Here is a 14003-nt window from a genome sequence, read left to right as displayed (position 1 = left end):
TAAAGTAATTTTAGAAAAATCGCAGGTCCATCGGTTTGCTGTTCACACAGTCAAGCGAGTCTGCCAGGTTCCACACTGAGAAGGCCTGACAATATACTGTTGTCACCTGTCGATGCGCCCCGCACATGCTGGCAAATGCGCTTCCCTCCACTCACTCTGTACTGAACTGGCAAAAGCCGCAACTCATTTTAAACGCACTATAACTCTTCCTCAGATAACAACAAACTGACTGCAGACAAACAGCCTCATACCAGCAACACAATGCTAGCAGCTGGTATCACCTGCAATCTGTCAATGTCTCAGCTCCAACAAATGAGCCATTTACCAACCAATTTCAATAAGTATTTCTACCAACACCATTACATCGAGGTCTACAGTGAACAGCTACATTGACCAATAGGGGCAATGGCAGTTGATCTATGGATATCAAACAATGACAAAAGGGTGAAATTTACTAATCTTATTCTGAGACACAGATCCTGCTAACTAAATATCTGCTATATTAGGGAATACATTTTTGATTAATTCCAAATGTTTTGCATATATGTGTCCTCAATTCTTGATACATCACAATTCCTGCTTAACTTCAAGTAGGACCTACTTACATTTGCACTTTCCAGTCTGTTACCTCATATGTTACTATATCAATAGCAAAACATAGCAGGGACATTTGGTTCCCACAAGAGTCGTGAATCGTAGTAGAGTGAGATTATATCAGGCGAAAAGGGATGTGAGTAGACTGTAGCCTACCTGTAGAATATGTACCATTTTTATACTACCTGAATAACTACGAATTTCAACAAAGTTCTCACTACAAGTAACCATTCTGAAACAAAACCTAGCATACATGGGACACTACCACATCCGCCTCCTGCCCCCCCCCCCCCCCAATCAATCCAGCAACACCGCACCCAGAAATGTTCATGGTAGTAATACTACTAGTAGTAACAGACTAATCTGTAGTTTACCCAAATGTTTTTGTTCGTGCCATATTTAACACATTTTTCGTTACAAAAGAGTAAATTGCAAATTCAGAAAACCCATATTAAACACTGGATATGGCTTGACGAATATTTTTACGCATAACACGTACACACACTGCACAAACCACAAAAATTCAATGGAGTCCATTACATAACATTTACTATTATTGTCTGTCTTATGAAACCAAAACTATTTATGAAAGCAATGCCTTACTGTAAACGCATTACAGCTAACTTCATTCGGTACATGAATAAATGAATTCTTAATCTTTACGAAAATCCGCCTAGTTCACATGGGTCAACAGAAGCGTCCGATCTTACCCGTCGGCTTTGACCCGTGACGTAAGCGTGTTGTGGTGTGTGACGTCATTACGGCGCGGAGTTTGATTTGCGATTGTGGCGTGTTTGTAGATGTCTTGTTTTTGTTTGTCGTGCTCTCTGGTGGTGTGTTCATGGTTTTCGTTTGTTTCGTGTGGTGGGGTCAGTTTTCTGTTGCTCAGGTGTTGGATTTGAAGCGGAATTTCTATTAGTGAGTTAATGGTTAATTTAATGCTCATTGCTGTACGTCGGGTGAGTTTGTTATTGAGTGTATTTGGTTGTGGTTTTTTGTTCAGGAATGGATATGAAAGACCGCCTTAACAGTGTTCGGTTGAGGGCGATGATGGGGGAGACAGCTTTAGAGCTGATTAAATTTCTTCAGCTATTTGGCTTAATTGCCGAGGTCGTGAAGTGCGGTGTGTGCCGTGAACCTATGAAATTGGTTAAAGTTCCGGACTCTCGGACCAGGGACGGATACATGTGGTGTTGCCGGAAAGATGGCGTATGGCGTTCTGTAAGGCGTGGTACCTGGTTCGAGAAGTCTAGATTGGCCATGCGTGAGATTGTGCTTATTACGTATTATTTTTGTTATAGTTGCGGGCAGAGTTTTTGCGCGTTTGAGACTGGTGTGAGTGAGAGGACTGTTTTAGACTGGTATTCCTTTTGTCGTGAGGTGTGTTCCGAATTTATTAAGTACAGGGGTAAGTTGGGTGGGCATGGGGTGGTTGTGGAGGTGGATGAGTCGCAGTTTGGTAAAAGGAAGTATGGGAGGGGGAAGTCTGTGGCTGGTCTTTGGGTGTGGGGGGCTGTTGTTCAGGGGGGTGGGGGTACTGAATGTGTTTTTAGGGTTGTGGAGGGGAGGTCGAAGCCTGAATTAGTGGGGTTAATTGAGGAGTATGTAGAGCCGGGGTCCACAGTAGTTTCAGATGCGTTTTCTTCATATAGGGGGTTGGGTGAGAGGGGATTTAATCATTTAGTAGTGAACCACAGTCTAGAGTTTAAGAATTATGATACTGGGGCTTGCACTAACACAATTGAGGGGATGTGGGGAGCGGTTAAGTCTGTTCTTGGGAGGGGGAAGAGGCGCTCTTCCAACCTTCAGTCTCATTTAGATGAGTACTGTTGGCGGAAGAGTGTCCCAGAGGGCTATTGCATTCTTCGGGTTTTTTTAAGGGCTGTGGGTAAAATGTATAGACCGAAAGTGGTTAGTTAGGGTGGGCTGGGTAGGTGGGTGGGTGGTTTATTTTGTTGTATAGTGTTTGTGTGTTGTATTTTGGAGTTGTGGGGGAGGGGGTTGACGTTTGGGTGGGTTGGGTTTTTATTTTAGTTCAGTATTTTTTCGTTGGTGTGTGTGTGTGTGTGTTTTTGTATGTGTGTGTGTGTGTGTGTGTGTGTGTGTGTGTGTGCGTGCGTGCGTGTGTGCATTTGTGTGTGATTGTGGTGGCCAATCTAGTTTGTGGAACTGGAACTTTTTTGAGGTAAGTTCCGTTTTTTTTTTTTTTGGTTATTTATGTATGTTTTGTGTATTGGGTATAGGTTGGAAACATCCGATCTCACGCGTCGGCTTTGACCCGTGACGTAAGGGACCTACACATTGATCTGTAGCGTAGCCCTGAATACGAGGTTAGGTTGGGAGTTTTTTTTTGGAATGCGGCCGCGGCAGCGGCCGCCTATGATTCGAAAATATTGATTTGACACTAATGAACATGTATACGTAATATGAAGCAATTTGATGAACATATTGATCTGTAGCGTAGCCCACTTGAGGTTAGGTTGGGAGTTTTTTTTTGGAATGCGGCCGCGGCAGCGGCCGCCTATGATTCGAAAATATTGATTTGACACTAATGAAGCCTGTGGGGGGATGGGGGGGCACTGCAGACTCCCCCCACCGCATAACGACACATGATGATCAAATTTTGAAAAAAAATGAAAAATTTTTTCCGTACCTGCTAAACTGCATAAGTGCCGATGTATGTAGGTGTAAGGGAAGCTTTCGTTTCTTAGTTTTCTATTGGGGGATGTGATCGGTAGGTTCTGTTGAGCTATATAGGTTAAGGGAAGTGTCCGATTATGGATAGGAATGTGTTTTTTGGTATTTGGTCAGTTTTGTGATGTTGATTTATTTCGTTGTTTTGCGTGGTTTTGAATGGCGGTCGGTGGCTACATTTCTGTATATTTAGTTTCTCCGCACCCAAAAACCCCTAATTTCCCACGCTTGTCCCGTTACAGTCATTAGGCTTTTTGTGAAACTTGTGTATTTCAGTGTTTACAATACGTATGCGATGTTTTTATATCCGCCATATTGGAATTGTTTATAGTCGTTTCCGCGGTATTTGTGACGTCATGGGTCAAAGCCGACGGGTAAGATCGGACGCTTCTGTATTTCCGTTCACATATTCAACCTCATTTCCGCTTAAGCGAAATTGAAGACCACATGCTGTTCGAAACCACTTGGCTGCAGAATTAATGATACCGATTACAAGTTTGCAAGGAAGGCCAACAAAATAACTATTGTTACCTACAAAAAAATTGCATCAATATTACCTTTTCCGTATCCTACTATCAGGACGCACAACTTCCTTGAGCTGACATACATCACATCATCTATAGTAACTATTACGAGCGACAAAGCGCAAACACACTGTCTCGTTAATGTACCATAATCTTGCAGCGGACGAATCTATAATGTATTTCATGCAGAAAACTAAAGTAAGTTCTCGCATCAGAGAAAAATCCTTTGTAGTACGACTACAAAAATTAGGACTCAACTGTTTCAATGACTGACGAACTCAACCACCAGACAAATGAACGGCAAACAGTAACTAACTTTCGGCTACTCAAACCGAGTACCAGAAGACAAATGAACACCGATGACTAAGAAATGACAGCAGTGCCTGCAGCACCGCGAATTGCTTCAACTTCTGGTCGAACTTATAGGTTCATCTTTGGTTCTTTGTTGCGGCCTAACTCTTAGTTTTTATTGGAATGTGCGCAGCTGAATAAGTATTAAGGAGAAAAAAAGGACATTTTACTAATAACTATATTTGCACATTCAAACAAACAAAATTTACAGCGAACACAACAGAATAATTAGCGCACACAAAGAGTGTTAGACAAAGTCAAAGAGGTCTATTTTACACAGTGCACTTTGCGCCGTCACACACGAAATATATTGTTCATACAATTCCAACACTCCTCCTTGAACTTATATTTTGTGTGTTGCTTCCACAAGATAAACCAAATAGTCCCACAATCTTCTAAAACTTCTCCCTTTCCAAGGGTTTGGTCAGAAGGTCGGCTAACATGTCTTCTGTGCACAGATAGTCCATGGCAATGTTCTGTCGCTCTATGTGGTCCCGAATGAAATGGTGCCGTATATCAATATGCTTTGTCCTAGCACTAGTAACATCATTTTTAGCTAGGTTTATGGCTCCCTTATTGTCACAGAAGATGGTTGTAGGTTCCTCAATTAAATTGGGTTCTATTTCACTTATTAATGTTCGTAGCCATAATGCTTCCTTTGGGGTGTAGGATAGTGCCATATACTCGGCCTCTACGGTGCTCAATGCAACAGTTTTTTGCTTTTGACAGGACCATGATGTGAGGCCCCTCATTAATTTAAAACAGCAGCCAGGGGTGGAGTATCTGTCTCCCAATTCACTCCCCCAGTCCGCATCGCTATATCCCTCTAGTTTTGCATTATCATCTCTATGGTATTTTAACTCATAGTTTGAGGTTCCTCTTAGGTATCGGAATATCCTCTTTACATCTTTCCAGTGCTTTTCCTTTGGGTCTCTGCAATATCTGCTCACTGCATTGGTGGCAAAAGCAATGTCGGGTCGTGATGTTTGAGACAAATATAACAGACTCCCTACTGCTTCTAAATAAGGAACATTCTTGCCACATTCCACATCAGTCTCATTTACACTTAACTTCATTCCTACTTCCATTGGAGTACTTATGGGTTTGCAATCACTCATGGCAAATTTCTTTAATATTTTTTCCGTGTATGATGATTGACTTATGCTCAATTCTTGTCTTTCTTCATCCTTAGTAATCTGCATACCTAAATAACGTTTGACTTCTCCCAAATCATGCACCTTAAACTTGGTTTGCAGCTGTTTCTTGAAAATTCTCATTTGGCCTTCACTTTCAGTCGGGATAAAGAAATCGTCCACCCATATCGCCATTATTATTATTTCTTCTTTTCTCCCTTTATAGCAAATGCTGGAATCTGCCTTGGATTGCTTCATATTCATATTTATTAGAGTTTCATGTAGACATCGATTCCAGCAACGTCCACTTTGTTTAAGTCCATAAACACTTTTTCTCAAACGCCAAATCTTTTTACTTTCTGATCTGGTTTTTATGGCTTCCCTTGGTGGAATGACATATATCTCCTCCTCCAATTTCCCATTTAAATATGCCGTTTTAACATCCATATGACGAATTATTAAATTTCGTTTTACTGCCAAGGCTAAAAGATATCTCAATAATGCATACTTGGCTACAGGTGAAAAAGTTTCTTCGTAATCTACCCTTTGTTTTTGTGAATATCCTTTTACCACAAGTCTTGCTTTGTATTTTGGTGATAGCTTTCAGGGTTCTTCAAATTGAATACCCATCTTGCCTGTAGTGGTTTCTTATCTCCTGGCATATCTACCCATTCAAAGGTTTCGTTCTGATATAAAGATTCTAATTCTCTCTTTATCGCTTCTTTCCATTCTTGAGAGTTTGGGCCACTCATTGCTTCTTCTGCTGTTCTTGGCTCATCATTAAAAGACTGTGCTGTATACATCTCAAAATATGGATATTCCTTCGGTTTTGGTACACGAGAAGAACGCCTTACATTGTTTTCTTCATTTTTTTCATCCTCTAACTCATTGTCATCATAAATTGTATCCATTTGTCCTTGGCTGTCGTCTTCCTCTTCTTCACTTTCTATTTCCTCACACAAGGTTTCACCTTCTGAACTAGGTGCAGTTGACTTAGTGGTTTTGCTCTCTTTTGAGTCCTTTCTATTTTCAAAGAATATTACATCTCTACTTGTGACAATATTTTTAGTCAATGGATCCATTAATCGGTAGCCCTTTGAATTTTCACAATAGCCAACAAAAATATACTTTTTAGTTTTCAGATCTCATTTTCCTCTTAGCTGTTTTGGAATATGTGCCATTGCAACACACCCAAAAACCCTTATATTGCTTAGATCAGGTTTCTTTCCTATCCATATCTCATTAGGGGTTCTATTCTTTAGTGCTTTTGTAGGTGATCTATTGTTCAAATATACAGCTGTTGACACTGCCTCTGCCCAAAAATCTTTGGATAATTCAGCGTCAGTCATCATGCTCCTTGCTTTCTCAACAATGGTCCTATTAGCCCTCTCAGCAACCCCATTTTGAGATGGGCTGTACCTTATGGTAGTTTGATGCCTGATTCCCTTTTCTGCCAGAAGTTTCTTCAATTTCTGGTTAATATATTCTCTCCCATTATCAGACCTGATGATCTTGATCTTCTTTCCCATCCACCTTTCAACCATATTGCAATATTCCTCAAAGATATCTCTCGCTTGGTCTTTAGAACTAAGAAAATAAACATGAGTATATCGTGAGTAATCATCAATAAACGTAAGAAAATAATTACTCCCACCTATGGATTCACACTCCATCAGGCCACATACATCTGTGTGGATTAACTGTAAGACTTCTGTGGATTTACTTTTACTAGTCTTGAAGGGTAACCTTGCTTGTTTTCCCTTTATACATGCCTCACAAGGATCCTTGGACACACTAAAATTCTGTATTCCCTTTACCATATTCTTTATTATAGACATACTCTTTCTATTTAGATGTCCAAGCCTCCGGTGCCATAAAAAACCTTCTGCTGAATATACTGAATCACTAACATTTTTATGTTTACTGTCAATGGTATCCAACTTAAAAATACCCCTTTCGTAACGTCACCACTTTCACTGATTACTCTTGCACCCTGCATGTCAAAAGTGACTGCATTTCCTTTCTTGACAATTTCCCCTACAGACACCAGGTTAGTTGCCACATTTTTCACATAATGAACATTGTGTGCTGTACCCATATCTGATTCACCATTTACACTTACATGTAGATCTAGTTTCCCAGCCAGGTAACACTGGAGCTTGTTGCCATCAACAGTAGATATTCCCATATGAGTCTTATCTTTGATGTTATAAAGAAGTGGTTTATCTTTAACAATATGCACAGATGCACCTGAGTCTAAAATCCATTCCATATCACGATTACTCATCCCACCAAAAGAATAAAAACATGAGAGTGCCTTACCTTTGTTATTGGACCTTCTCTCTGGGCTATCAGTAACATACCTCTTTTGCTGAGTGTCTGATCTTGGGCTTACTTTTTCTTTGCACTGAGACGCAATATGTCCCATCTTCTGACATTTATAGCACCTCACCGATTTCTTCTTTTTGTTTTTTGAGTAGAGAGCAGATGCACCTTCCTTCTCCAATGTACAACAGCTTGAAGCACTCTTTACGTCCTGCAGGATTTTCACCTTAACACTGTCACCTGTGATTGGTATACCCGAGCTTTCAAGTCCCATAATCATAGGTGCATACCTTTCGGGCAGTCCTGCCAACAGCAATGTTCCTATCCATTCGTCAGCGATCTCGAATCTGATGTTTCTCAGTCGGTTCGACGTGGTTATTATTTTGTTAACGTATTAGTCTACACTCTTACATTTGTCCAGACGAGTGGTAATTAACTCGCGTAATAATCCTACTTTTCTCGTAAGACCACCATCCTCGAATGCACTTCGTAAATTGTCCCAGACTTCTTTCGTTGTAGCAGCTTTTTCAACGTGAACATAATTCACCGAATCAATCAGTAATATCAATTTTGATTTTGCTTTCCTATCCTTACTTGAACAATTCTGATCTGTGGATTTCATTGTCCCATCTACCACGTCCCATAGGTCGTCTAAACGTAAATACGCTTCTACTGCGAACTTCCAGGTTGTATAGTTTTCGCGACCTATAAGTCTTTCAATCTGTGGAATTTGTGCCGCACTCATTCTTAACGGTAACTTGCTTTTTATTGCCGTAAAGAACACCGAAAAATAATGCGGAAAAAAATTGCGATCGTCTTGTAAGGATAACTCGCACTTCACGTAAATTGGAACTTTTCCAATACTTTCTCCCTACTATTTTATTGATATACTTATTCCAAATGCACACTGGGCCCATAACCTATTGGAATTTGCGCAGCTCAATAAGTATTAAGGAGAAAAAAGGACATTTTACTAATAACTATATTTGCACATTCAAGAACAAACAAAATTAACAGCGAACACAACAGAATAATTAGCGCACACAAAGAGTGTTAGACAATGTCAAAGAGATCTATTTTACACAGTGCACTTTGCGCCATCACACACGAAATATATTGTCCACACAGTTCAAACAGTTTACCAGTGAGAGTATTGGATGCAACATACAAATTTAAATACATGTCTCCTGACAGCATTTACCCTGCAATATTAAATCAAGATTATATATATATATATATATATATATATATATATATATATATATATATATATATAGAGAGAGAGAGAGAGAGAGAGAGAGAGAGAGAGAGAATCATAGAAAACAGAACTACACTTAACAGGCACATAACAGGTTATTAAATACTTTCAGTTACAATATAGCCTCGAAGATTTAGTTCCATTTTAGCTACTTCCACATGTTATAGACATTTCACATTTTTTTCATAACTGATTTCAGTTGTTTATTAAAGAGTATTTTGACTGCTTCACCAGGTACACTCATCGTTGGTTTCACATTCATCTGTCTAGTGTAATAATTTCTTTATTAGGAGCCATAGTACTGAGATATCCAATTTATAAATGGAAACGTATTTTTCTTTCTGCAGTCTTTATTTGCCTATACTCCACTACAGTTTCGCCTTTTAAGGAATCTTCAGTGGGTTTATTCTGGAACTACACAGTTTTGCTTTTATACACGATACTGGTTGACCAGAAAATAGTAAGCAACACAATTTTTACATTAATGAATTACTGCTTACAGTTGTACGTATTTCCAGCCGATATCTACGTCTCCTGTCATCTGATCACACTAAGTGAAGTGATTGTTCCCCTAACGTATAACGAGGGCATAGAAAATCCAGATTTTTGGCTGGAAAACAAATTTGTTGGTGTGTCTATAATCCACAACAAATATATACTTATTTATCTTAGGCGCGTTTTAAATGAATACATATTTTTGTGTCATATTTGCCACTGTAGAGTCTTGTACCATGGGAAGCAAGGAGAGGATATTGTTTGGTAGCTGGTATCCTCTTTCTATAACACAACTGCACACATATTTTAACAAGGTTCTTTATTCATAAGAACAAGAAGCTACTTATCTTTAACCAAGTTGTTGTGGTACAAGCTCTTCTGTAATAATCCACATTAGCCTCACTGCTGGTGAAGTACAAGTCCCACTATAAATGGTGATGTAAAATGGCAGACGCGAACCAGGTTAGTGACTGAGCTGACTGTGACTGACTGACTGACTCGGTTGACCGGCTGTGACTGACTGGGCGCGGCGGCGATCTAAATACTGACGGTCGAGAGGACTTTGGCGGCGCATTGCTGGCGAGTCTGTTTTTCCCCTCTCTCCTGATAAGTGCGCTTCATTCATGGCCTATTATCGGTCTTCTTGCAAACTCTCTGCCGATCGGTGTGCTGGCGACAGCTTATGCCAGCAACACATAGTGTGTATGTTGTCAGAGTACAGTGCTGGAACAAGACTGCAGCACCCTCAGTGACAAGGTCTTTTTAATGATAAGTGAGATGATAGGTAATTCATCACTGTACCAGTATATGACAACAACTTCTGACCAAATAAAACACATATAGCACAGTAAAATGTGCCCAAACAGTCGCATCAATACATACACTATGTGATCAAAAGTATCCGGACACCTGGCGCCCTCCATCGGCAATGCTGGAATTCAGTATGGTGTTGGCCCACTCTTAGCCTTGATGAGAGCTTCTACTTGGTTCAAATGGCTCTGAGCACTATGGGACTTAACATCTGAGTTCATCAGTCCCCTAGAACTTAGAACTACTTAAACCTAACTAACCTAAGGACATCACACACATCCATGCCCGAGGCAGGATTCGAACCTGCGACCGTAGCAGTTGCGCGGCGCCGGACTGAGCGCCTAGAACCGCGAGACCACCACGGCCGGCTGAGAGCTTCTACTCTCGCAGTCATACGTTCAATCAGGTGCTGGAAGGTTTCTTGGGGAATGGCAGCCCATTCTTCATGGACTGCTCCACTGAGGAGAGGTATAGATGTTGGTGGATGAGGTCTGGCACAAAGCCGGCTTTCCAACACATCCCAAAAGTGTCTATAGGATTCACGTCAGGAATCTATGCAGGCCAGTCCATTACAGGGCTGTTATTGTCACGTAAGCACTCCGTCACAGGTCGTGCTTATGAACAGTTGTTTTATTGTGTTGAAAGATGCAATTGCCATCCCAGAATTGATCTTCAACAGTGGGAAGCAAGAAGGTGCTTAAAACACCAGTATATGCCTGTGCTGTGATAGTGCCACGCAAAATAACAAGGAGTGCAAGCCCCCTCTTTGAAAAACATGACCGCACCACTACACCACCACCTCCAAAATTTACTGTTGGCAATACACACGCTGGCAGATGATGTTCACTGGGCATTCGCCATACCCACACCCTGCCATAGGATCGCCCCATTGGGTACCGTGATTTGTCACTCCACTCAACATTTTTTCACTGTTCAGTCGTCCAATGTTTATGCTCCTTACACCAAGCAAGGCGTCATTTGGCATTTGCCCGTTTGATGTGTGGCTTATGAGCAGCCGCTCGGCCATGAAATCCAAGTTTTCTCACCTCCTACTTAACTGTCATAGTACTTGCAGTGGATCCTGATGTAGTTTGGGATTCCTGTGTGATGGTATGTATAGGTGTCTGCCTATTACACATCACGACCCTCTTCAACTGTTGGCAGTCTCTGTCAGTCAACAGACGAGATCTGCTTGTACACTTTTGTGATGTACGTGTCCCTTCACGTTTCCACTTCACTATCACATTGGAAACAGAGGACTTAGGGATGCTTCGGAGTGTGGAAATCTCACGTACAGACATATGACACTGGTGACACCCAATCGTCTGACCACGTTCCAAGTCCGTGAGTTCTACAGAGAGCCCCATTCTGCTCTCTCATGATGTCTAATGACTACTGAGGTCGCTGATATGGAGTACCTGGCAGTAGGTGTCAGCACACTGCACCTCATACGAAAATCGTATGTTTTTGGGGGTGCCCAGATACTTTTGACCAAATGGTGTACTGTACCCCTACCTGGTGAACGCACAGACGTGTACTCTTGAGTCCAAACTTTCATAAAGGTGCCAAGCGATGTCCTGTGGTAAACTGTGCTGAGCATCTTTTGCCTTTTGTTGTAATCTGGCAATGGTTCTTCCAGGCTCTGGAGAATGAGTAAGTTATTGCAATTGACTAGAGATGAGGGCAGTTGATGCACATGACGAAGAGCACATTGCAACACAGCACCCATACATTATCCTGCTAAAAAAGCGCATCACCTTCGTGTCGAAGAAACGGTCTATGCCTGTGCAATGTATTGGGCACTGGTTACTTTATCTTGCAGAAACACCAGATTTGACCACTAAACTTAAGTGATTGCCTCTCTCCCACCACTACCATCAACTCTGGAATGAGATGTATGTGTCATAGGTGAATGCACTCTAGAATAGGCAGTTCTTCAGGTGTACAGCAGAAGTATGTCCATCGCTTGCATATAGACAGAAGCTACTCTCATCACTGAAGACAACAGCTCCATTCCACTCTACAGTCAACACTTCAACGACACCAGAGTGCTGGTAGCCATGATTAGTGGTGTCATGGAGGCTGTGGTATCCTGGCCAAAGATGCATGTGACCCTAATGCTGCTGCAAGCTGATGGTTCCCAATTATCCCTAACGACACAGCAGATGCAACATGAGCCCAGATTTCGATCCTTCATGATGTTCGGGCGGCCACCACTCTTCACTCAATGGGTCGACATTGACATTCATCTGTACTAAGTCAAAGTCCAGAACATGGTCTACAGACGTGGAAATGTTCCACAGCCCACTGATGAAAGCAGCGACGTATTACGAATACATTGTGCCCAACATGTGTAGCAATCCGTCCATCCATCTTCCTGCTGGCTGTAGCTGTTCAACAAGAGTATGTCCTCTTTGGTGAGGTACGGTTGTACGCCAGAATGAATGTTTCAAACACTTTTCACCTCTAAACTCGACACAGTTATTGCATGCTTAGTCAGAACCCAGGGTCCTCAAATAGCCCTACTGAGCATCAAGAATCTCTTAAGACTACAGCCCCTCAGTATGCACATCTTATACGCTGTGTGTCTGAACACAGTCCTTGAAAGTGTCGGATTTTGTTTTCTGGCAGTGTATTATGCTGCACAAAACCTTCTGTACATGACCATCTGTGCCATATTCTTTACAATTGCCTCACTGCTCTTTTATGAACTACAAATATTCTGTTTTAATTAGGCAACATGTAGACTGCACTGTATATTAACTGAAGAGAATAGTTTGGGAAACATATGTCCACAGAACATTTTTCAGATAGCTTTGTCATCAACACACAGGCACGCTTGTCTAACAAGTTTTTTCAAAATATTGGTTTAGTTCAATTATCAAATCACTGACTAGTGCAGCGACATCGACATTACACTGTTGCTAATTGGAAAAAAAGGAGATCATCCACTTTCAAACTGTTAGACGTATCAGGAGACGTATTAACACTGCCCATGGATGCTTCTGTTACAGGTATTATTCTTGTAGTTGATGCAATGATAGCTTACTCGTTCTGAAGTACTTGTGCAGCGTTCTCTGCCTCTTGAAATTTCCTGAAACAAGTTTTTAAACCTAGGGTCTAATAACGTCACCAGCATATTAACAGTCAATGTGTTAAATGATTTCACTCTTTCACTGACTAATCAAGGAATCCAGAACACTTTTTCCTTCATTACTTGTCAAGTTGCTTTACAAGTCCGAAAATTTTGCAGCGACACCTCATATAAGAGGTAAAATTAAAGAAGCAGTGATGTACGACTCCCCCGAGATTGTTATTGCTGCTATTTCAAAAGGTTCAAAAGGATCTATTATCTTTTGTATAGCTAGGTAATTTTCTGCTGTGAGGGCAGTGCTTTTGAACTTTCATTGCTCACAATGCCAAGCTCACTTCGTACTTGCAAAATTCTTTTGAGCATGTGGCATGAGCTGTTCCATCAAATCAGCACCTCTTGCATCAGTCTCGCTTCTTTTTTGTTTGCTCTTTTTTGAACGTTGCACAGTTTGTCACTGGCTAGTTTAGAGCTATGAAGGAAAGTCACAATAGCCTTCGAGTCTCAGCCCAACATACAGTTTTGATTTGCCAGGAAGTTTCTCCACCGCAGAGTGAAAGTTTCATTTAAGGCACAAATTTCTTTTTGAACAGAAAAAGGTGCTGTGCACATGACTTCTGGTTAATGATGTTGTCAACTGGACAGTGGTTGCCAATTGAGGTCCACACAGGATCTACATCTACATCCACATCCATACTCCGCAAACCACCTGACGGTGTGTGGCGGAG

The 14003-nt window shown here is 41.2% G+C and overlaps 1 long non-coding RNA gene across 1 annotated transcript in view; it reads right to left on the bottom strand.

Annotated features, from left to right (window-relative positions):
• LOC126108746 (uncharacterized) overlaps positions 1-4116 on the bottom strand; it is a 45319-nt gene extending 41203 nt beyond the window's left edge. The window contains exon 1 of the long non-coding RNA XR_007523618.1: positions 3960-4116. This is a non-coding gene — a long non-coding RNA (uncharacterized LOC126108746). The remainder of the gene's footprint in view (positions 1-3959) is intronic.
• Between the last annotated feature and the right edge of the window lie 9887 nt (positions 4117-14003).

Source organism: Schistocerca cancellata, chromosome 11 (genome assembly GCF_023864275.1).
Source record: "Schistocerca cancellata isolate TAMUIC-IGC-003103 chromosome 11, iqSchCanc2.1, whole genome shotgun sequence".
Classification (NCBI taxonomy): domain Eukaryota; kingdom Metazoa; phylum Arthropoda; class Insecta; order Orthoptera; family Acrididae; genus Schistocerca; species Schistocerca cancellata.
Note: the sequence above shows the minus strand (reverse complement) of the source record. Positions and strands in the feature narration are given on the sequence as shown.